The sequence below is a fragment of the Eurosta solidaginis genome, chromosome 5, assembly GCF_040869045.1.
Source record: "Eurosta solidaginis isolate ZX-2024a chromosome 5, ASM4086904v1, whole genome shotgun sequence".
NCBI classification, from domain to species: Eukaryota; Metazoa; Arthropoda; class Insecta; order Diptera; family Tephritidae; genus Eurosta; species Eurosta solidaginis.
The window spans coordinates 143,905,615-143,931,636 of record NC_090323.1 but is presented as its reverse complement, the minus strand read 5'-3'; the positions used below and the strand labels follow the sequence as shown (position 1 = coordinate 143,931,636).

Sequence of the window (26,022 nt, the reverse complement as noted above, 5' to 3'; positions counted from 1 at the left end):
TTAGTCCCTACCATCTTTTGCACCCTTTGCCAGCACAGAATATATATGTACGTTTGCGACATCTGCACAATGCAGCTCCTGTTTTGGACGGTGCCACTTTCCTAGATGTTCTGGTCTAAGCGACGGCAAACCCCGACGGATTTCATCGCGCCATGCTGCAAGGCCGCAAACCCAACTACACGGGTACCCTAATGCTTACCCAGGGACGTCCAGTCCCAGGGCCACAACAGCAATCGCGTCCTGGCCTCATTCAACTCAGGCGTAGTCACCCGTCACTTGCCCCTAGAGCAGGCATGCTTAACGAACGAAACGATATCATTTCGTTACGATAATCAACGTTAATAAACGAAACGAAGTCATTTCGTTTCGTTTATTAACGTTAAGAACGCCAAATTAACGTTAATTTGACGATCTTAACGTTAATAAACGAAACGAAGTGACTTCGTTTCGTTTATTAACGTTGATTATCGTAACGAAATGATATCGTTTCGTTCGTTAAGCATGCCTGCCCTAGAGTGACAACGTCTCCCCCGTTGCACTTCGGAATTCTGTAGTTAAACTGTAATAGTTTAACTGGGGAAGATCACGGAGATAGTTGATTTCAGGAAGCAGCATAACATCCGCATTTCTGCGATTCAAGCGACCAAACTCACAGCAAGATCTGCTCTGCAGACCTGTTCTGGATATGACGTCCACAGAAAAGATCGCGAGAGTGGAAATGGAGGCGGTCTCGTATTTATCACCCACCACACAGTGCAATATAATCTATTTGATCCCGACTTCGGCCGCAGGGACAGTGTCCTGGAACGTCATGGCATATCTGCCCGGTCAGGCGATGTAAACTTAGAAATCATCAACATCGACATCCCTCCTGTCACCTGTTGCCCCATTAGATACCGCCCTGATATCAGCACACCACTCACTGGCGATAATCGAATTATCTTAGGCGATTTCAATGCCCATCACGATATATGGCATTCTAACCTCCGGACAGCATGGGTGAGATGTTGGCGGCCCAAATAGAGGAAGGAAATAAACGGAGTCGGAACGTGACCTTGTCTTATAAGGCACGACCTCGGTGACACCCACATAAGGGATATAAACCAACGCATCAGATTGCTTGTTGATGAACACAAGCGGGAGAAATGGGAGAAGCATTTAAAGAATTGTAACCTCTCTGCCGGTGTGAGTAAGCTTTCGTCCATCGTAAAGTCCCTATCGAATCCGTCTAAGCACAATTACAAAATCGCCATCGCCTTTGGCGATAAAGTCTTGTCGGATGCGAAAAAATGCGCGAGCGCTTTTTGCCGGCAATATATAATGCATTCTACGGTTGACAAAGTTAGACGGCGGGACAACAGACGCGCACACAAGCATAAATACAGCGCGTCCCCAACAACCATCACCGCTAAAGAGGTTGAGAATGCCATCGTTCATGATAAACCATCAAAAGCAGTGGGCAGAGACGGCAAAGCCATGCCGATGCTTAAAAGCCCAGGGAAAGAGGGATTTAATTATCTAGAGCATGTCTTCAACTTGTCCCTATAGACCAGGCATGCTTAACGAACGAAACGATATCATTTCGTTACGATAATCAACGCTAATAAACGGAACGAAGTCACTTCGTTTCGTTTATTAACGTTAAGATCGTCAAATTAACGTTAATTTGATGTTCTTAACGTTAATAAACGAAACGAAGTGACTTCGTTTCGTTTATTAGCGTTGATTATCGTAACGAAATGATATCGTTTCGTTCGTTAAGCATGCCTGCTATAGACCTTCGTCATCCCCGAAAAATGGAAAATCGCCAAGGTGGTTCCGCTATTAAAGCCTGTGAAACCAGCTAACATAGGAGATTCCTATCTTCCGATATCTCTCCTATCGCCAGTAGCCAAGACACTTGAGGCTATGTGCTACCCTATTTCAATGTAAATTTGCAAATAGCCAATCATCAGCATGGCTTCCGAAAATTACATAGCAATACCACCGCGCTAAACGCCATTGACACTCAGATAAATTGCGGATTAAATCTCCCTGAGCTCTCCAGTTTTTTCGCCTCGCGAAACCTGGCATTATCACCGACTAAATCCTCCGCGACCTTATTTACAACATGGACGTCCCAAATGTCGACTATTTTGAACATCCACGTCGATGGCACTACGCTACCGACTGTCCTACACCACAAAGTCTTGGGTGTGACGTTTGATCAGGATCTACATTTTGGTGAGCATGCAGCCGCAATTATACCGAAAATCCAGAGCCGTAATAAAATCCTCAAATCCCTTGCTGGCAGTACTTGGGGAAAAGACAAAGAAACGCTCATTACCACATACAAAGCAATTGGCCAGCCGATTGCATGCTACGCGTCCCCCATATGGTCGCCAAGCCTAAAAACTACCCACTGGAAGAAGCTATAGGCCTGCCAAAATACTGCTCTTAGAACCGCACGGGCTGTCTTCTTATGTCCCCAGAACACCATCTACATAATGAGGCGAGAATACTCCCCATCAGGGAGAGAAATGAGATGCTAACCAAACACTTCCTGTTGAATACCCAGAAACCTGGGCATCCCAACAGACATCTGATTGATCAGCCAACACCGCCTAGGGGCTTTAGGAGTCATCTCCGTAAGCATTATGAGGAAATACGGCTTCTGAGAACTCAGCCGTATGAAGCAAAAACCCCAAGCAGGCCCTCAGGGAACTCCACAAACAGACTTCGGACCTTTATGCCAGGAATTTCCCGGTGAATCCAGTACTCAAAGAACAGTCCCCAAAACTTGCGGCAGAGGAACGCATACTCCCCAGGGAAACGCGAGTCACTCTAGCTCAACTTCGTTCTGGATACTGTAACAGGTTAAACTCTTACCTACCCAGAATCAACCCCGATATACAAAATGTATGCCCCGCTTGCAATGTGTCCCCACATGACACCAACCATCTGTTTTGTTGTTGTTGTAGCAGTGCTTCTCTTTAATTGTAATGTGGAACCAACGCCTCTAATACCCCTTTCATTATGGTCCACCCCTGTTGAAATAGCAGGTTTCTTTGGACTCCCGTTAGAGGATATTGATGACAATTTGTGTTGGGTCACAACTATTAGGTGGGGCGAAGCTCTGCTACAACAACAACAACGGAGTGCACGGCCATATATCTATCTAGAGCACTTCATACTGAATATTCAATCAAAATGCCGCAATAAAAATGAAATACCGAGATGAATTCAAACTTTTCTCAAATATTCAGAAAGTTGTCAAAGCCTTATATTCTCAGAGCGTGTAGATTCGGAACCGGGCACCTACACAACAGCCGATTTTACGTACTAGTGGCTATTATTTCAGTATAACCCTGTTTAATCCACCGCGGTACATCCATCAATGGACGTCCCTATCTATTTCTAATAGTTCACCTATATTGAAAATATTTTTTTTTGGAATACTCTTATATCTTATATCTGCTGTTAAAGATAGCAATTCTATGAAGCTAACGATGAGAACTTAAACTTTAAACAAAGAATTAAACAAGGGGTGCCACAGGGTGGTGTCCTATCCCCACTTTTGTTTAATTTCTACATATCAAAGCTACCTTCGCCACCAGAAGGAGCTACTATCGTTTCCTATGCCGATGAATACACAATAATGGCCACAGGCCCAGGCCCACAGATCGATTAGCTTTGCAATAAAATAAACGGCTACCTCCATGATCTCTCCAGTTTTTTCACCTCGCGAAACCTGATATTATCACCGACTAAATCATCGGCGACCTTATTAACAACATGGACGTGCCAAATGTCGACCATATTGAGCATCCACATCGATGGCACCACGCTACCGACTTTCTTACACCCTAAAATATTGGGTGTGACGTTCGATCAGGATCTACATTTTGGAGAGCATGCAGCCGCAATCCAGAGCCGTAATAAAATCCTCAAATCTTTTGCCGACAGCACTTGGGGTAAAGATAAAGAAACACTCATCACCACTTACTAGGCAATGGCCGGCCGATTGCATGTTACGCGTCCCCGTATGATCGCGCCAAGTTTAAAGGTTACTCCCTACGAGAGTACCCCCCATTAGGGAGAAAAATGGAATGCTAACCAAACACTTTCTATTGAATACCCAGAAAACTGGCCATCCCAACAGACATCTGATTGATAAGGCTACACCGCCCAGAATCTTAAGGGGTCATCTCCGTAAGCATTATGAGGAAATACGGCCCTACTTCCAAGCAAATTTCCAGCTAGCCTGTCATCAGCATGGCTTCAGAAAACTCCATAGCACCACCACCGCGCTAAATGCCATCAGCACCCAGATAAATTGCGGTTTAAATCAAAACCCTCACCATAGAACATTACTCGTTGCGCTAGACCTATCAAAAGCTTTTGATACGGTCAACCATGGCACGTTACTGCAAGACCTGGAAGGGTCTACCCTGCCCCCATGTCTTACAAGGTGGACCGAAAATTATCTGGGTGGTCGGCAGGCATCGGTGCAATTTACAAACGAAACATCAAAACCAAGAAGAATTAAACAAGGGGTGCCACAGGGTGGTGTCCTATCCCCACTTTTGTTTAATTTCTACATATCTAAGCTACCTTCACCACCAGAAGGAGTCACTATCGTTTCATACGCCGATGATTGCACAATAATGGCCACATGCCCAGGCCCACAGATCGATGAGCTCTGCAACAGAATAAACGGCTACCTCCCGGATCTCTCCAATTTTTTCGCCTCGCGAAACCTGGCATTATCATCGACTAAATCTTCCGCGACCTTATTTACAACATGGACGTCCCAAATGTCGACCATTTTGAACATCCACGTCGATGGCACTTCGCTACCGTCCTACACCCCAAAATCTTGGGTGTGACGTTTGATCAGGATCTACATTTTGGTGAGCATGCAGCCGCAATTATACCGAAAATCCAATGCCGTAATAAAATCCTCAAATCCTTTGCTGGCAGTACTTGGGGAAAAGACAAAGAAACGCTCATTACCACATACAAAGCAATTGGCCAGCCGTTTACGTGCTACGCGTCACCCATATGGTCGCCAAGTCTAAAAATTACCCATTGGAAGAAGCTACAGGCCTGCCAAAATACTGCTCTCAGAATCGCCACGGGCTGTCTTCTTATGTCCCCAGAGCACCATCTACATAATGAGGCGAGAATATTTCCCATCAGGGAGAGAAATGAGATGCTAACCAAACAGTTCCTGTTGAATACCCAGAAACCTGGGCATCCAAACAGACATCTGATTGATGAGCCAACACCGCCTAGGGGCTTAAGGAGTCATCTCCGTAAGCATTTTGAGGAAATACGGCAACTGAGAACCCAGCCGGTTGAAGCAAAAAAACACATGCAGGTGCTTGGTGAACTCCACAAACAGTCGTCGGACCTTTATGTCAGGAATTGCCCGGTAAATCCGGTACCCAAAGAAAAGTACCCAAAACTTGTGGAAGAGGTACGCATACTCCCCAGGGAAAGGCGTGTCACTCTTGCTCAACTTCGTTCTGGATACTGTAACAGGTTAAACTCTTACCTATCCAGAATCAACCCCGACATACAAAATGTATGCCCCGCTTGCAATGTGTCCCACATGACACCAACCATCTCTTTAATTGTAATCTGGAACCAACGCCTCTAACACCCCTTTCATTATGGTCCACCCCTGTTGAAACAGCAAGTTTCCTTGGACTTCCGTTAGAGGATATTAATGATAATTTGTGATCGGTCAAAACTATTAGGTTGGGCGAAGCACTGCTACAACAACAACAACAACAATAACAACAACCCAGCAGATCCTTTGTTGTTGTTGTAGCGATAAGGTTGCTCCCCGAAGGCTTTGGGGAGTGTTATCGATGTGATGGTCCTTTGCCGGATACAGATCCGGCACGCTCCGGTAGCACAGCACCATTAAGGTGCTAGCCCGACCATCTCGGGAACGATTTATATGGCCACATTAAACCTTCAGGCCATAACTCCCTCCCCACCCCCAAGTTCCATGAGGAGCTTGATGGGTTTGGAGAAGCTGTATATTGCGCTGGCAACCTGAAGGGTTGCGCTACACAGCCCCTTGAATCTGGTATTTTAGTCGCCTCTTACGACAGGCATACCTACCGCGGGTATATTCTGACCCCCTAACCCGCTGGGGGACCAGCAGATCCTTGCAGCGGGACTGCACCATACTCTCCTATTCCGGGAAGGTAGCGATCCAAATCCGGGTCCTTCTCCTGACCCCGGTCCTGAGAAAAGGTTTTGCTGCGTCTGCCGGAAAAGAATCTTTTAGGACGGTCATACTCTTGTCAGTAGTGTGTCACGTGCAAGGGATCGTTGCATCGGACAGGTGCCTCTGGGCTAGACCCCAAAACCCGGCGACCTCGTAGGTTAGGTTAGGTTGCAAGGGCTGAGCTGGACACTATGGTAACAGCTCACTACTTAGGCCACCAATGGGCCCATTGTAATACCCTATACGGTCTCAAATAGGACCCCTACCCTGCCTAAAGCGGGTCAAACCACCTCGTGGAAATTATATATTTTGCTAGAGCCTTTACTTCATAGCTAGAGACCTCAGCGAGGTCATGTAGAAAAGGTTTACCAAGGATGGCCAACCTACGCCTACTAAGCGCTGGACAATTACAGAGAAGGTGCTGGACACTCTCCTCCTCTTCTTTACATCTGCAGCTGCGACAATAGTCGAAGGTCGTTGCCCCCATTCTAGCACCATGCGTGCCTATTAAACAATGCCCTGTTATAACCCTTATCAGGGACGATAGATCTGATTTCTTTAAAATCAAAAGCGCTCCTGTGCGCCCCTTGTCATATGAGGGCCAGGTTTGCCTGGATGTCTCACACGATGATATGGCTGACCATAGTCCATTTGCAATTCTTATAGTGCTTGTGTTCGCACGAAGCCTCAAAGTGGCCATGGGTATACCTACCGAATCATTTCCCGGAAGGATATGGTCGGTGGTGCCTCTTCTTGCCAGCTCGTCTGCTCTGCAGTTGCCTTCAATATCCCTGTGCCCAGGTACCAATATAAGGCTTATACTGAAGTGCTGAGCCATCTCGTTAAGAGATCTGCGGCATTCAGTGACCGACTTTGCGTTGTCGACGAATGAGTCAAAAGCCTTTAATGCGGCCTGGCTGTCTGAGAAAATCAACACCCGTTTACCATCATTAGGCATAGACCCGAGAAGGTTCACAGCTCTGTGTATTGCCAGCATTTCCGCTTGGTAAACACTACAGTGATCTGGTAGGCGAAAAGAGACATCTACACCAGATCCGGTAAAGAGGCCTGCTCCCACCTTCCCGTCAAGCTTAGAACCATCCGTGAATATGTTGATGGCACCCGGTACCGTATGTTGTCTGGTATTCCAGTCTTGTCGCGATGGTATATATATACTATATTTTTTAACGAAGACGTTCTTCGGCGTGCAGTAGTCAGTGCGCACCGGTATTGGGACTGGGGCTTTCGTGCCCAGGATTGTTGGGTGTCCACTAGATCCATTTGACCAGAGACGCCAGGTCAAGAGGTGGAAGGTATAGCATTGTGTTGAGTGCTTCAGATGGAGTGGAGCCGAGAGCCCCGGTGATGCAGAGCTCCGAGCTCCGTTGCACCATTTGAAGCATTTTAAGATAGGTAGTTTTAGCTAGTGCAGGCCACCAGACCAAGGCACCATAAAGAAGAATCGGGCGCACAATGCCTGTATAAATCCAGTAGGCCACCTTAGGGGAGAATCCCCAGGAGGTGCTAATTTCCCTCTTGCAGGTGAACAGCGCTGCTGCTGCCTTCTTGCATCGCTCCACCATATCGTCACTCCATAATAGCTTCCTATCCAGAATGACTCCCAAATACTTGACTTGATCGCTAAACGCTAGAAATGTACCCCCAATTCTTGGCGGTGTTAGATTTGGTACTTTGTACCTCCTCATGAAGAGGACAAGCTCGGTTTTATCCGGGTTGACTTCCAAACCTGTGGCTGTGGCCCACTGCGAAATTTTGGATAGTGCCCCTTCCATTAGGTTGCAAAAGTTTGCGGAAATTTACCCCGCATGGTGACGCAGATTTCATCTGCATACGCGATCACTTGGTGACCTTCTGATTCCATGAGGCGTAGTAGTTGGTTGACGGTAACCACCCAAAGTAGCGGAGAGAGAACACCTCCCTGCGGAGTGCCTCTGCCGACCCGGTCTGCAGATCACGCATCCACCTAGCTCAGTTTTAATCTGCCTACGTGTAAGCAGATTGTATATAAACTCCACCAGGCACGCGTCGACCCCCAGATCGGTCAGCGCCGAGGTGATGGCCTCCGGGAGAACGTTGCTGAAAGCACCCGCTATATCTAGAAATGCCACCAATGTGTATTCCTTAAGGTCTAGTGACCTTTCGATAACGGATACCAGTGAGTGCAAGGCCGTGTCAGTTGACCTGCCCTTAGTATAGGCATGTTGAGCTTGCGAAAGAAGCGACGGCTCAATCCTCCTCCTGATGTAGTCCTCTAGGAGTCATTCGAGTGCTTTAAGCAGAAAAGAAGATAAGCTTATAGGCCTATAATCATTTGGTTTAGAGTGGGAGGGTTTCCCTGCCTTGGGGATAAAGGCCGCGTTGACTTCCCTCCACGATACTGGTACGTAATTGAGCCTAAGACAACCTATAAACATTCCTTTTATCCAGGGCCTTATAAGTTCGGCAGTATACTGTAGCTGAGCCGGAAAAATTCCATCCGGCCCCGGCGATTTATAGGGCTTGAAGGTCTGTAAAGCCCAATCAATCCTTTTATCATCTGTGATTTCGCTTATTAGCTGATCATTAGGTGACCCTCCGCTGACAATACTTGAAGACACGCCCGCACTTGCTGGGAAGTGTGTATCCATAAGCAAATTTTTGGTTTCAGCGCTGGAGTCCGTCCAGTGCCCGTCCGGCTTTTGGACGTAAATTAGCTGAGTTGGCGATTTCTTCTGTATTGTGGAACCAACGCCTCTAACACCCCTCTCATTATGGACCACCCCCGTTGAAACAGCAAATTTCCTTGGACTCCCGTTAGAGGACATTGATGACAATTTGTGATCGCACCTATTGGACGGGGCGAAGCACTGCTACAACAACAAGCATGTCCTGCCCCAAGCGGGTTAGGGGGGTCAGAATATACACGCGGTAGGTATGCCTGTCGTAAGAGGCGCATTCCGCCCTCCCACCCCATATATCTATCAGGAGCTCGGAGCATCGGTTGTTAATGAAACAGGATTCGCCACGGGTAGGTGAGGTTGACAATTGGGTTGGAGAAGCTATATATTGCGCCAGCAACCCCTTGAGAGGGTTGCGCTACACAACCCTTTGAATCAATTTGATATTTTAGTCACCTCTTACGATAAACATACCTACCGCGGTTATATTCTAAGCCCCTAACCCGCTGGGTGACCCCATAACCCGTTGAGTTAACCGGGCGCGTCCTGGCAAAAGCGTTGTTGTTGTTGTTGTAGCGATAAGGTTGCTCCCCTAAGGCTTTGGGGAGTGTTATCGATGTGATGGTCCTTTTCCGGATACAGATCCGGTACGCTCCGGTACCACAGCACCATTAAGGTGCTAGCCCGACCATCTCGGGAACGATTTATGTGGCCACATTAAACCTTCAGGCCATTCCCTACCTCCCCACCACCAAATTCCATGAGGAGCTTGGGTTGTTGTTGTTGTTGTAGCGATAAGGTTGCTCCCCGAAGGCTTTGGGGAGTATTACCGATGTAATGGTCCTTTGCCGGATACAGATCCGGTACGCTCCGGTACCACAGCACCATTAAGGTGCTAGCCCGACCATCTCGGGAACGATTTGTGGCCACATTAAACCTTCAGGCCATCCCCTCCCTCCCCACCCCCAAGCTCCTCATGGATCGCCAGAGCCTTTTCTGTTAGTGAAACAGGATTCGCCGCAGATAGGTGAGGTTGACAATTGGGTTTGGAGAAGCTATATATTACGCTGGCAACCTGAAGGGTTGCGCTACACAGCCCCTTGAACCAGGTATTTTAGTCGCCTATTACGACAGGCATACCTACCGCGGGTATATTCTAACCCCCTAACCCGCTAGGGGCAAAAGCGTTTACCGATTCTATGTGGATTTGGCTTAGGGCAACGGCTGTGAGATGTTCACTTAACCCCCGTGGAGGCGGGGCTAGATCAAGCAGTTGTTTGATAGGGTATCCTGGTTTGTTACAGTTTAGCAAAAACTTCCTGTTCAGCATTTCGATGCTCTTTAATGTTTAGCTCTTTGGCTTCACTATGTAGGTAGTGTTCGGGGGTCATAAGAAGACATCCTGTATCAGTTCCGATTGCAACATTTTGAAAGCCGTGCAGCCTTTTCCAGTATGTGTTTATGATACCACGCGACCAAACTGCACACGCGTAGCTTATGAGCGGCCGGCCAATTGCTTTGTACGTTGTTAGCAACATTTCTTTATCCTTTCCTTCGGTTCTGCCGGCAAGCGAGTTCAGGATTTTGTTGCGGCTTTGTACTTTATGGACAATTTCGGTGACATGAGCCTTGAAGGTCAGAGTATTATTGAACGTTACCCCATAGATCTTTGGGTGACTGACAGTCGGTAGCGTGACAGTCGGACGTGAACGTCCAATATTTGCGTCATCTGTTCTTTCCACGTCGATGATAATGCCAGGTTGCGCAAGTTGAAGAAACTAGAAAGTTGGGGATATTCCTGTTGATTTTAGAAACTAAATCATCATCCAGGTCCCGTTGCCATAATCGTGCAGTTGTGGGCATAGGAAATCGTTGTAACTCCTTCTGGTGGGGAAGGCGATAAGACACCGCCCTGTTTAATTTTCCTACGCGTTGAGATTTCGTTCCTAAATTGAGCCAAGCCTTGCCGAACATTCAGATAATTCGCGATCATTCTTTTTAGACAAGGGGGAACGTGTGAGCCTTCTATGTCTTGGAGTAGCGTGCCGTGGTTGACTGTGTCCAAAGCTTTTGACAAGTCAAGTGCTACGAGCACCGTCCTGTGATGGGGGTTTTCCTGATTTAGTCCGTAATTTATCTGAGTGTTTATGGCGCGGCGGTGGTGCTATGCATTTTGCGGAACCCATGTTGGTGGGAGACTAGCGAGATTTTCCGTGAAATGAGGGAGCAAGACGGTATAAAATGTCTACGCCAAGAGTATATTCATGGAACAGGCGCACTCGTAAGTCGCAAAAAAATTCTCTTAGGTTCGGCCCCATTTTAACACGTCTTCTGCAGCAATTCCATGTTCAATGCTAGGTACTTTAGGACCATCATTATTCTCCTTATTTCTAATTTCTTCGTTATAATTTTTGATGATCTTTTGTATATAGTCAAGATTTAAGAGCATTCCTAGTTTCACTGGTAATTGGACCATACAACATCGTCCCCTTTCTGGTGGGTTAATGGCAACTCTGTTCGTGTGAAGTATTGTTTTAAAGTGAGCGCGCAAATAATTCAAAAATTGTATCATTTCTGTCGATAACTTAAGATAAACTTTCAAAAGTATCAAAATTTCTAGCAACTCCCAAAGTGTCGAGCACGGAGTTCAGCTGAAACTCATCATTTGTAGCGAATTTAATGAAAATCACAAGTATATTCGTCATAATACAATAACAACAGTGGTACAACAAATAAAGTTTGATAACATAGCTACCAACAACTGAAAATCTCCCGCCAATTCCTGTGCCGAAAGCTTTCAGTAATTCAACATTCGCATTCGCGCCATCTATCGGTTGATAACCTAAAATAAATTATACCATCTACACCTGAGCTGCCACCTGGTCCCAACTCATCTATTTTTCGGAGTATTTTTTTGGAACACCATGTCTCAAAATTCTGGAAAGCGTCGTGGCAAGACCTTGGGCAATGAAGCTGAAATAATTAAAAAGGCTCCTCGTCTAAGCGATTCATCTCCTAACCTCATCCGTACAATCGACCAACGACTGATAAAGTACAATGACTCGTTGTCCAATAAAATAATGGAAGCAGAAAAGCGTATGATGGAGTTTACATGCAGAAAACCGGAAGATAAATTTGAAGGCCTGAAGAAGGAGTTAAACGAGTTAAGTGGTAGAATTAATCGCATGGAGGGTATGTTTGAGAGGATTGGGCACCTCGAAAATGAAATAGCCACACTAAAACAGAGAGTATGTAAGCAGGAAAACTTTATATCTAAGCAAGAAATCCAAATTGTTGCATGCGACGTCCGAGTTCATGGGATTCCCTTCGAGGAAGGGGAAAACTTACAAAAGATTTTCCACCACCTCTGCTTCACGCTAAACTTACAGCCCCCCCCCCCCCCCCCCCTCAAAAAAAGGGTTTTTCCGCCGAAACGTAAACTACCCCACGGTACGGTTGATCCGGCCGTTATCATTAAATTTTACTCACCCGCGGACCGAAATACGCTGTTGAAAACGATTGCGAGCTTCAGGCGCCACAACAACACCAAAGGGCTGTGACTCGTGCATGTGGGAATAAATTCCAATGAGCCTATCTTTGTTAATGCATGGCTGACCAAAAATAACTATGAGATCTTCAAGGCTGCGATCCTTCTAAAGAAGAGGAAAAAGGTTTCATCGGTCTTCACAATGCGGGGTATGGTGCATATAAAGCGAAAAATCAGCGACCGACCCGAAGCAGTCCCCAGCCTGAGTTTTCTCGACAGTCTCGACCAGGAAAACAATACTTCCTTTCGTGAAAACGACACGCCGGTTGCGAACAACGCCCTAGAGGGCCACCAAAGGCTTAACTAACAGCTTCCTGCTAATAAATATTTCTCTTTGCTCTCTTCTAATCTATTCCCTGTCTTTTTTTGCACCTACAGCATCACAAAATCTTTAAATATGTTGTTAGCCAAATTCAGTGTAAATCATTCACTTAATTATTTTTATAATGTTGGTCTCCGATAGTGAGTCCCCGAGTTCCAAAGACTGTCTATCTACTTTGTTGCACATAGTAAACAAAAAAGCCAACGGGCTGAAAGTTGTTCATATCAATGCGCAAAGCCTTTATAAAAAGTTTGACGAGATGAGGTTTCTGTCAGAAGGCTCCGATATTGATGTCATATGTGTTTCAGAAACATGGTTTTCTTCGTTTCATAAAAATGATATGGTGAAGATAAATGGATACCAACTTTTCAGAGTTGATAGAAGTGGTCATGGTGGTGGTGTTGCGATATATGTAAAAAGTAGTATGTCCTGTAAATTGTGTTGTTGTTCTAGTCGAGGTGATCCTGTGGAATATGTTTGTTCATATGTTTTCTGAGAATAATAGGCTTCTTATCGGCTGTGCATACAGACCGAATCGACTAGTAGATTTTTCCGCGTTTACTGAATTTCTTCAATCGTTACTAATATACTATGACAATATTAGCATCGCTGGAGATTTTAATAGTAACCTTCTGGTGGATGCCGCTTTAAAACAAAGCATGGAATCTCTAGGACTTTTTCCCACAAACTGTGCTATACCATCGCATTTCACAACTACTAACTCTTCTCTATTAGATTTATTTTTTGTGAATGATCTTCATAAAATGATTCACTACACGCAACTATCCGCCTCCTGCTTCTCAAAACACGACCTGATATTCCTAAACTACAACTTCCAAACATCATGTAGGCCAAGTTCGTTCGCGTATCGCGATTACAGAAGTATAGATTATTATTCTCTTGCTGAGTCCGTTGAGTCGGTTGAATGGAGCTTGATTCGTACGTTAACATCGGTTGATGACCAGACAAAGTTTCTGCAGGATAACATAAATAAGTTATTCGATGATCACGTTCCACTAAAAATAAAAACACCTAAATACGAGAATAGCCCTTGGTTCAGTGCTACATTAAAACACCTTATCCACCTTCGTAACCAAGCCTACTCACGGTGGAAAAGGTACAAAACAGTCGAAGCGCATAGTTGCTTTAAAACAACTCGGCTTACTGCAAACAAAGCCATAAAGCTGGCCAAGGCAAATTATTTTAAGTATAAGTTTAGTTCTGCTTTGAATACAAAAGATAAGTGGAACAAAATCAAACAAATAGGAATTGGTAAGCCCAAAAGTGACCTGTCTCATCCCCCTGATGTCGACATCAACGAAATAAATAATACTTTTGTAAGACTACCAAACTCAGCCGACAATGTGTGTATTGATAACTACTCCGTGCGTGTTAATATTGACACTAGCCCTTTCGAGTTTGTTTGTGTCGATAATTGCGATGTTGTCCAAGCCATACTTTCTGTGAAGTCTAACGCAATGGGGCTTGATGGTATATGTTCAAAGTTTTTAAAAGTCATTCTTCCCAAAATCCTTCCCCACATTACTTACTTGGTCAACTCAATTTTGACGACCGGTGTCTTCCCAATATACTGGAAAGCTGCAAAAGTTATTCCAATCCGTAAACAAAATAATGAGTATCGACGAATAGCCATACTCCCTTTCCTCTCTAAGGTCGTTGAACGTATTCTACATGGGCAAATCGTATAATATGTACATGAATACAAGCTCCTATTAGACAGTCAGTCCGGTTTCTTAAGAGGCGTCCCTTAAGGCTCTATCCTGGGTCCTCTGTTATTTGTTCTGTACATCAATGACTTACCCGATGTCCTTAAGTATTGTAATGTTCATATCTACGCTGATGATGTGCAGTTGTTTGCGCGTTGTCCTCGTGATCAAACTAGCTTGTGCATAAGTAACTTAAACCACGATTTGAATCAAATATTTTCATGGGCTGCTATGAATGGCTTATGTATAAACCCGAATAAGTCAAAATGTATTGTTATTCATAGAAGGTCGCTTCCCACTAATGATTTAGAGAATGTAGTGTTCGACAATTCCGTTATAGAATACGTAGATACGGCGAAAAACTTAGGTGTTATTTTTAACATTTCCATTGACATGGAAAGACCATATTTTTAGAACGGTTGGAAAAGTGTATAGAATGCTTCGTACACTATGGTTAACACAGTATTTCACGCCTTTGCACATAAGACTACTTCTCGCTAAAGCGTACTTAATACCTACGCTACTCCATGGTTGTGTGATTTACTCAAACTGTGACTATCTGTGCAAGAACAAACTAAATGTTGTTTACAACAACATTGCTAGATATGTTTATGGGTTGAAAAGACTTGACCACGTCTCACAACATGCTGAAAGGTTGCTAAAGATTTTTCATTTCATTTCATTTCATTTATTAAAAGAAATAGATATTAGTACAATCAGATCATGTATGATCTTTTATAGTACAACAGACATTAAATAACAGGATAATAATAAAACATTCAAGTTTTAAATTTAACACATTAACCTAACATATTTAAGGTATATAAAATGATATATGATGGAAACCAAAACAGATTCATAACAGAATATGCTCACTACAGTTCATAAAGAAGAAAAAAAAAACAGAAAAGTTTAACGTTAGCAAATATTCGCTCCCAACGCTTACAAACGCTTACGAAAAACCATTAGGAAAATAAAAACGAACTTAGTATTAAAATCGGTTATATCTAAATATACAGTAAGCCATTTTCGGAAACAGAATTGCTAGTTGGGTACCAGAATACTTAAGATAATAATAATAATAATTGACTAGAATATATATAGGTAAACTCAGTTTCAAATCAAGACATTCATTGACGAAAGGACGAATAAATAACATTCTTAAAGTTGCCTTTACTTAAGCTATTGCGAATTGAGTTCGGGACGTAGTTCCATATGCGGATAGCATTGACAAAGAATAGCCTTGCAGAGTTCAAGTAGTTGTAGTTTGGTAAAATTATGTCACATATGCGAGCAGACTGCGAGAGAGTCAACTTGTTATATAAGTAACTGGGCACTTTATCTGCCATAATACGATAAAGGAAAATGCAGTTCCTCGCTCTAAGGTAATCAGAGACCTCACAACCCAACAAACAACTCCTCCATTCAGATACATGGTCAAATCTTGCTAAGCCAAAACCATATCGCGTTACATGATTGAAGGCTACATCAATTTTGTGTGCAGACTTGGAATCTAGTTTGCTGTATACACATTCCGCATAACAAATACTTGGCAATATTAATTGTATAGCCAGCTTTCTCCTTATTTCTAGCGGGGTAAAGGCCGCCGATACTCTTAAGTTTCGTAGGGTATAGCAAACTTTACTGATGACAGAATTAACGTGATCAACACAGGACAGATTAGAATTTATGACGAAGCCCAGATTCGTCGCTTTAGAAACATATTTCAGACAGTTAACATTAATGTAAAGATTTGGTAGATCCTGAAAGTTAAAATGCTACTTAGAAATGGGAAGTACATACGATTTAGCACTGTTAAGGGCAAGGAGATTCGTAGATGCCCAATGGGATAAGGATGAAAGGTCACTTTCGAAAATCTTTTAAAAGTCAAAACACTGTCCTTCCTCCATAAGTTGATACACACGAAGGAACCTGACTATCTATATCGTAAGCTTATTTTTCTGCAATCATCAAGATCGGTGCTTCTTCTTAAGCACATAAGATACCATACGCTAACCTCTGAGCGCCAATTCTTTGTTACTGCAATACGTCTTTGGAACTCCCTACCTACAAGTCTTCGACTCTTAAGTAATGCTCTGCACTTCAAAAAACATCATTTTTTAACGACTCTTAAACTGGATCTCAAATTGATGTTGTTAAAATGTTCATTTCTAAGTCCTTTTCCTTTCTGTTTCTTCTTTCTTCATTTGTTAAATACTATTCGATCTATAATCAGCCAAAGGTTATCATCACTACTGCTGTCTTTTAATATTTATTAATTACTTTTATTTATTTTTAAGATTTACATTTACATACATAAATATTTCACTATTATCCGTTATATTTAATTTAATTTGATTAATCTAATTTATTATTATTATAAATGTTCAATTTTTTATAGCTCATGCTATTCATGACTAGCACTGTTAAATAATTTGTCAAAATTGTTGTGCTGGGAACAAATTTTCAAATAAATACATACATACATACATAAAACCGAATAAATCAAAATGTATTGTTATTCATAGAAGGTGTTTTCCCACTAATGATTTAGAGAATGTAGTGTTCGCCAATTCCGTTATAGAATACGTAGATACGGCGAAAAACTTACACTATGGTTAACACAGTATTTCACGCCTTTGCACATAAGACTACTTCTGGCTAAAGCGTACTTAATACCTACGCTACTTCATGGTTGTGTGATTTACTCAAACTGTGACTATCTGTGCAAGAACAAACTAAATGTTGTTTACAACAACATTGCTAGATATGTTTATGGGTTGAAAAGACTTGACCACGTATCACAACATGCTGAAAGGTTGCCAAACATTTCTTTCGAAAATCTTTTAAAAGTCAAAACACTGTCCTTCCTCCATAAATTGATACACACAAAGGAACCTGACTATCTATATCGTAAGCTTATTTTTCAGTAATCATCAAGATTGGTGCTTCTTCTTAAGCACATTAGATACCGCACGCTAACCTCTGAACTCCAAGTCTTTGTTACTGCAATACGTCTTTGGAACTCCCTACCTACAAGTCTTCGACTCTTAAGTAATGATCTGCACTTCATAAAAGAGCTAACATCATTTTTTAACGACTCTAAAACTGGATCTCAAATTGTTGTTGTTAAAATGTTCATTTCTAAGTCCTTTTCCTTTCTCTGTGTCTTCTTTCTTTATTTGTTAAATACTATTCGATCTATAACCAGCCAAAGGTTATCATCACTACTGCTGTCTTTTAATATTTATTAATTACTTTTCTTTAGTTTTAAGATTCACATTTATATTACATAAATATTTCACTATTATCCGTTATATTTAATTTAATTTGATTAATCTAATTTATTATTATTATAAATGTTCAATTTTTATAGCTCATGCTATTTATGACTAGCACTGTTAAATAATTTGTCAAAATTGCTCTGCTAGGAACAAATTTTCAAATAAATACATACAAATCTGGCCTAAGCTGGATGAAAGGAGATCGCAATCGCTGATGTTGTTAAACCGTGTCTCTATAAGCCCACTGGTGGGCCTTCTTACAGGTCACTGTCTCATGGGCACTCACGGTGCCTATATGGGCCTGCAGACAAATGACTTCTGCCGCAGCTGTAGGGGGGAGGAGATAGAAAGCGTAGAGCACTATCTGTGCCACTGTCCCGCACTGTCAAAACCCAGGTACCAATGCCTCCACAGACATTCCTTTGGGTGCCTTGCGGAGCTTGAATCTATAAACCCAAACGACATCTTGCTTTTGATTAGGCAAACGCGCTGGTTTAACCTCACTGGGGTCTAAACTTTCTTCTTCTTCAAAAGTAGGGTAACAAGAAAATAGGGGCCCCCGCGTGGTAGCACAACGGGCCACAACGGCCTACGTGAGTCTCCGCTCGGACAGCGGAGGCAGCCACTTTAACCTAACCTAACCTAGTTTCACTGGTGGCACTTAGTGGCGAGAGTAAGGCCGTGGTGTACAACGCCAGAAGAGCTTCGAATACAAACGCATATTTTTTTGTAGCAGGCTTATCTATCGCGGGATTATTGTAAGCCCCTTAAACCGCCTCTAAAGACGGTTCTCGAATCACTGCTACATCAACAACAACAACTACATGGTTCTCCAATATAAGATTGATAAATGGATTTGAGTCTGACATATCCAACATGGGTATTGTCCGCAGGTATTTTATTCATTCATTAACTAATTAAGCGATTTTGTCCGTTGTAATAAAGTACGCACCCATTCCTCCTTAACGATAGCTAACACAAATTTGAAACTCCCCAGGATAGGGGGCTTAAAATATACCTGCGGCAGGTATGCTAAAATACTTGGCTAAAATACTAAATTGATTCCCGGGGTTGTGTAGTGCAACCCTTGTAAGGGGTTGCCAGCGCTGTTTATAGCTGCTGCAATCCAATTGTCAACTTCACATAGTCGTGGCGTGTTGCCGGAACGTTTTCGAAAAAGGCTAGATTGGCAAGTAGTAAGCAGATGCTTCATATATGTGTTTTAATTTAAAAGGGATACATGATAAATAAAACTCCACTATAGTCTATAATTTTTCGTAATATGTTTGAGGTAAATGGTTTTTTATTTGCAAAATAAGAATTCCAATAAAACTCTTTTCAATAAGGGAATCTTCTTTTTGTCCTTTTAAAGAACCCATGAAAGATGTAAACTCTACATTCCACACTGTCTGACAACCTCTTTTTAAATTGTTTAGTATGTGTTTTACACCGATCTAAACGATATCTGAAGAAAGGAATTTGACGTCAGATGGTGTCTTATTATAAGTCCAAGCAATTTTATATGTGCAATAAAACTTATAATAAGGTTAAACTTGGTGTACCAACCTTATTCAACCCCGTTATTATTACAGCTTATGTAAGCTCACAATACATCAAAAGGTTTCTTTTAATAAGGCCTTATGTAAGCAAGCCTTATTTTTGTTGGCTTATAAGTCTTATAATAAAATTGTTATATTATACCTTATGGCTTATAATAATTCCTTACGTAAGTTCGACTTTATATGAGCTATAAACCTTTCACACAACGGTATCTTTCAAATCAATATTATGCCTGTTGACATAAGTCTAGAAAAACAATGAGTATAGATGGGATTTGCAACGGGCCGAGTCCGTTGTTTTACGCAGCATATCATTGCATAGCTCTTTTGTCAACATGTGAACTAAGAAACCCAGTTAAATGTTTCTGAAATCAAAACATCAAATTCGCTCGAAGCAGGTGAAACAGCCATAGAATCGAATGGCAAACACACTAAACGAAAATGATAGGTTGATATTGCCTCGATTTCTGCCTACCATAATGCCAACATTATCTGTTGTTTAGCTCCTTTTTTTAAATATATCCACACTATGTTGAAAAATCAAATGGAGTCAGTAGTGTCAGTTTTGATAACAGATAAAGCAGTTAAGTTTTAACGTGCTAGGGCTGAACACTGCCACAGAACTCCTCAAAGCCTTTACATGCTACAAAAGTAACACCTTTAACAATGTAATTGAGTTGAAATTAGCACGGAAACTTGTTTGAATATGTGATGGTATCCTTTAAAAATGGAACAATGTAGCTAGTAGCTACTGTAAAATTTACGGTATACTCAATGAAGTAACTTAATTGATACGACTTTGATAGCTCGTATGCCACGTTGTGGTAAGTCATAGAAAGCAATAAATGAGCTGGTGAAGACTTTTACATTCAAATTTCTTATCTATAGCTGTTTATGCTTCGTAATAAATATGAATGATTTTCACACATACATTTTAAATAGTTACGATTTTTTCTCACAATATACAATAACAAAGTTTTCGCATTGAACAATTTTTCGCCGACATCCTACTACTATAACCTGAGCAATGCAATGTACCATGTGGCTAAAAAGATTCTTTTAAATCTTTTAAGCAAGTTATAGTACGGTCACTACGGGCAAACATTGGCACCCTTATATATAAATGTAAAATCAGTTTTTGAAGAAAATGCAAAAGCACAAGAGATATAATGTACAATGGAATGTCAAAAACGCGCGGCACGCTGCAATGATAGCTCTTTTGCCAACACAAACGGCAGCGCATTGTTGCCGCAGCCATGTGCATAGTTGATTAGCAGTCTCTTATTAGGTACTATCGAAAAATGGGGGACGGGGAAAGAAGTAATATACCCATACACATACAGTTGCCCGCCCCTCCCCTTTATTTCCGGTGGATATTCGTTCATAGCTATCCCATCAATATTACCATTTTGGCGAATCCAAAATGTTATAAGAAAAAAGAAGGAATATATATTCAACAAACCCGATTTGTGAAGTAGTTTTTCCACTTCGGCCGTTGACGTCGTCGTTTCGACCATCACTTTAATTTCTCTCCACTCACCGCATATTCACCACATATCTTATAGCCCACCTCCCATACCCCGTTCGGGTAATGATGCACGCAACACACATCCAACAACCGATTAGATTGGTTGCTGTCAATACACCAAACACTTGATTTTTTTGAGGTTAGGAAGCCACTCACTTCCCCATTCATCAACTGAAAATCGCGATCAGTTCCTAAAAAATCATCTGTGATTACAGCAACCAATTCCAGCAGGCGACGGTTGATTCGACACACCCCAATCTCCTTTATAACACAAATTCAAGTCTACTTTATTGACCTACCTATCTTTTGCCCAATCTGACGAAGACCTGCAGCGAACATGTCTCCAATTTCCCCCCTTTTTAATTCATCATTCCTGTTTAACTTCCAAAACTCATGCCTGACTCGTGAGTTATTTGCCAGAATATAAATTCACGTTTCTATGTTCTTTCTTTGCTGCCACACTTCATTTATTAAATAGATGAAAACTCGAGAAAAATAGCATAACTTTTCCTTCCGTAAAAAAATATGAAGTTACAAAATTTAGTTGGATATTTTTTCTTCGTTCACAAGTACCAGACACAATTTTCTTTGACGTTTGTTTGTTAAAAAAGAAGTTGCCACATGTACAGATTTAACTTAACGGATCTATCGATAACCATATCAATTAAATTTTATAGGTGGAAAAACCCCACCAATCACACAAACAAGATTGCGCATTGCGCATGCATGTAAACAAAAGATCAGCTGTTTTTTATGGGCAATTTGATGTCATTTTAGCTCCTGTTTTTTTTTCTCTTTCTTTCATTTGCTCAAGCAGTCAAGTGTGACTTAGATGCGCCCCCAGTGGGTTAGGGGGTCAGAATATACCCGCGGTAGGTATGCCAGTCGTAAGAGGCGACTAAAATACCAGATTCAAGGGGCTCTGTAGCGCAACCCTTCAGGTTGCCAGCGCAATATATAGCTTCTCCAAACCCAATTGTCAACCTCACCTATCCGCGGCGAATCCTGTTTCACTAACAGACGAGGCTCTGGCGACCCCAAGCTCCTCAAAGAACTTGGGGATCGGGAGGGAGGGATGGCCTGAAGGTTTAACGTGGCCACATAAATCGTTCCCAATATGGTCGGGCTAGCACTTTAATGATGATGTGTTACCGGAGCGTACCGGATCTGTATCCGGCAAAGGACCATCACATCGATAACACTCCCCAAAGCCTTCAAGGAGCAACCTTATCGCTACAACAACAACAACAACAACTTAGATGCGCAGAACGTGAATGCGCAATCTTCTATGTGTGATTTGTGGTTTTATGCAGAATCGTGCGCTAACAGACAAGTAAACTCCATGGCGCATAGGCATAGTCAAAATAAATTAGAATTCTAAATTTAGTTGCAGCTTTTTTGAGAGATAGCTCATAGAAAATTATGTCAAAAGCTGCTTATTTTGACTATGTTATAACTATGCGCCCATGTGTTTGTATGGGGAGGTACAAATAGCTTATTTTTCAGATTCAGCGGCACTGGCGCCATCTGATATGAAAAAGTAGCCTACTCCCAGCTTTTGTTGCAAACAAAGCATAAGAATAATTTGGCTAAGACGGCCCATCCATGACACAAAAACCATGCGCAAATATAAAACGACGAAATTTGTGCAAATGAAAATTTTGACATACACGGCTCAAAAACACTGCGCAATATTCATTTTTAAGGTAGCGCAACAAATGAAACATGTGTTTTAATTGTATAAAAAAGGCACTAATTGTATAAAAAATCACTATTTCTTTTCCACAGTGCTGGTAATTCACGGTATAAGTCGAAAAACTCGCACCAGAAGCGTTTATTTTCCATTGTACTTATAAAATATATATTTTAATTGCAAGGCCAGCTCAACTCATTGCAGCACTGCGCAATATTCATTTTTCAACTAGCGCAACAAATGAAACATGTGTTCCAATTGTATAAAAAATTATTTTGTATTATTAAATTTGTGTGAATTCCTGTTACAAGCTAGAGATGATCCTTACGCCTTCGATATTAAGATTTTTAAGCAATAATTACTGATGTTATATTATCAGAAACAACAGGTCATTGTTTACTATATAGTTTGGCTCTCTTAAGGCAAAAAAAATCGCGTCTAGTCAGGCCCGATTGTCCAGGAATCATCGCGCCAGAAAGGGTAAGTAAGTTGGCTATCATATTAAATATATAAGCAACATGTATGAATTTTTTAGTGATAATTTGTCATGCTTTTGTTGATAATCAACTGAAGACTGCAAATACGACAGAGTTCGAAGTTCATGTGAAAACCAATTAATTTTTTTAATTCGCGTTTGGAGAGAAAAATACATATATACATACATGTATGCATAGAAGGGGAGGAATTAATTAGTTATTATCAGTAGATTTGCAAGATTGGTGGGTCTAGTACCACAATGGTGCTTGTTTATTTATTTATTTATTAGTCTAAAAATTTAACAATTAATCAGACTAAGAACTAAAGACCGGAACGTAGATAGATAGATAATTTATTGAGGATTGCACAGTGACTTGCACATCTCCTTCACAGCACCTCATCCTAGCCGACTTCCTCGATGAACCCCAGCAGTGTTCTTGGCTTGAGGGATTAAATGTGGGAATGCTCTGGCCAAGGTGAGCCCATAAACTTAGCCCTACGTCTTGAAATTACGCCGCAGTCTAGAAGGATATGGTCCACCATCCGCTGATCCATCACAAAATCGGTATGTGTTGTTCGATATTATACCCAGCTTTTGCATGTGACTGTTCAGTCTACAGTGTCTAGTAAGAATAGCCGTTAGGGTTCTTAGGTTATCTTTTTGAGAGGCCTATTAATGCCCTATATGTTGTTGTTTTTGTTGTAGCAGTGCTTCGCCCCACCTAACAGACGCGACCGATCACAAACTGTCATCAATATCCTCTAACGGGAGTCCAAGGAAACTTGCTGTTTCAACAGGGGTGGACCATAGGGAAAGGGGTGTTAGAGGCGTTGGTTCCACATTACAATTAAAGAGATGGTTGGTGTCATGTGGGGACACATTGCAAGCGGGGCATACATTTTGTATATCGGGGTTGATTCTGGATAGGTAAGAGTTTAACCTGTTACAGTATCCAGAACGAAGTTGAGCCAGAGTGACACGCGTTTCCCTGGGGAGTATGCGTTCCTCTTCCGCAAGTTTTGGATACTTTACTTTGAGTACTGGGTTCACCAGGCAATTCCCGGCATAAAGGTCCGACGCCTGTTTGTGGAGTTCACCAAGGACCTGCTTATGTTTTTTCGCTTCATACGCTTTCATAATGCCCTATATCGAGTTGTGCTGTAACCCCCCACCAGTAAGTTAGATTGACTCAGGCCTGGCATATTGCGCCAATGTTCTCTCTTTTCCCTCCCTTCTGCTAATAAATGCCCCTGTGGGCCAACTGGCAGGAACGGCTCGGGATCGATGGGTCATGCAGTTGCTGCCTCTCTTTCCGTGTTGTCCGCCTGCGACCGATCACAAATTGTCATCAATGTCCTCTAACGGGAGTCCAAAGAAACTTTCTGTTTCAACAGGGGTGGACCATAATGAGAGGAGTGTTAGAGGCGTTTGTTCCACAATACAGTTAAAGAGATGGTTGGTGTCATGTGGGGACACATTACAAGCAGGACAATGTTTTGTATGTCGGGGTTGATTCTGGATAGGTAAGAGTTTAACCTGTTACGGTATCCAGATCGAAGTTGAGAGTGACTACTCGCGTTTCCCTAGGGAGAGTGCGTTCCTCCTCTGCTAGTTTTGTTCTTTGAGTACAGGAATCACCGGCATAGAGGTCCGACGCCTGTTTGTGGAGTTCACTGAAGACATGCTTGTGTTTTTTAGCTTCATACGGCTGTGTTCTCAGGTGCCGTATTTCCTCATAATGTAATGCGAGTGATTCCGATCAGCAACAGTAAATATCGGCTGAAAATACCGAATTCCAGCGAAATTAGTTTTTGGAACTGTTTGGAGTTACAGGTGGCGACCGATTTTCTTTTCCATAGGGCCGGACGCATTGTATTTCGCTGCTTCCAATATTACCATTTCCTTTTCGCGCTCCAGTCTCGGATATACCATGTAAAAAATAATTAATTTAATTTAATTTATTTATTATTACGGCTGTTTAGGCCTAAAACTTAAACTACTAAGTACAATTCATTATTATATCACTTATTTCTATTGAATATGCTGTTGGAATGCCATGTGATTCCGATCAGCATATTTACTGGCGTGACAAACGGACGAGTCTGGGAGCCAGTCATTTAAGGAAGGTTGGAAAGGACGCGTTTCCAATCCTCCAGTGCTCCCAGCTTAAGGCAACAAAATTTGGAACTTATAGTTTTCAAATATATTTGTATTTTAAGCTGTCAGAATGTATTGGTCTCCGATCAACACAGCTAAACCTGTCTTTGGATGTTGGAAATTGAAAATAACGTGTACCCAATCACCCCTCCACTTTGTTTAGTAAAGACGCTGTCGGAATGCATGAAGATTCCGATCAGCACAGCTCAAAATATAATGGGAGGTTGAAAAGGACGTGTTTCCAATCCCCCCTGCTCCAACTTTTGTTTGACCTTATTTTGGTTACACATCATATAATTTTATTATTATATTAATGCTGCCGGAATGCGAGTGATTCCGATCAGCAACAGTAAATATAGGCTGAAAATACAGAATTCCAGCGAAATTAGTTGTTGGAACTGTCTTGGAGTTACAGGTGGCGACTGATTTTCTTTTCCTTAGGGCCGGCTGCATTGTATTTTGCTGCTACCAATATTACCATTCCCTTTTCGCGCTCCAGTATCGGTATATCATGTAAAAAAATAAAAGAAAAAAAAACTGTATCTTATTGGAAGGGTTTTACAATGCTCCAATAAACTTTTTTTAAAAGTATTGAAGTTATTACTACTTTTTATGTGATTAGGAAGTTCATTGAAATATTTCAGGCCCTAAAAAGATTATTTTCCGGCAAACGCAGCAAACCCATTTCTCAGTACTGGGGTCAGGAGAAGGACCCGGATTGGGGTCGATACCTTCCCGGACGGTGAGAGTATGGCGCAGACCCGCTGCAAGGATCTGCTGGGAGGTTGACAATTTTTGAGAGAGACGCAACAAATTAAACATT

General features: G+C 42.1%; 2 protein-coding genes across 4 annotated transcripts in view; one reads left to right on the top strand and one right to left on the bottom strand.

Moving 5' to 3' along the window:
* Nucleotides 1–21,479, bottom strand: part of Aef1 (Adult enhancer factor 1) — a 31,712-nt gene extending 10,233 nt beyond the window's left edge. Inside the window, exon 1 of one of the 2 annotated variants that reach the window (XM_067789686.1) lies at nt 21,171–21,479. The gene's annotated coding sequence lies outside the window, so the exon portion shown is untranslated. Of the gene's footprint in view, nt 1–20,805; nt 21,136–21,170 lie in introns of those variants that run through there. The other variant, XM_067789687.1, reaches the window with a different exon arrangement.
* A 1,051-nt stretch (nt 21,480–22,530) lies between these two features.
* Nucleotides 22,531–26,022, top strand: part of barc (RRM1_TatSF1_like and RRM2_TatSF1_like domain-containing protein barc) — a 121,713-nt gene continuing 118,221 nt past the window's right edge. For both annotated transcript variants that reach the window (XM_067789662.1, XM_067789661.1), the window contains exon 1: nt 22,531–23,044. The gene's annotated coding sequence lies outside the window, so the exon portion shown is untranslated. The remainder of the gene's footprint in view (nt 23,045–26,022) is intronic.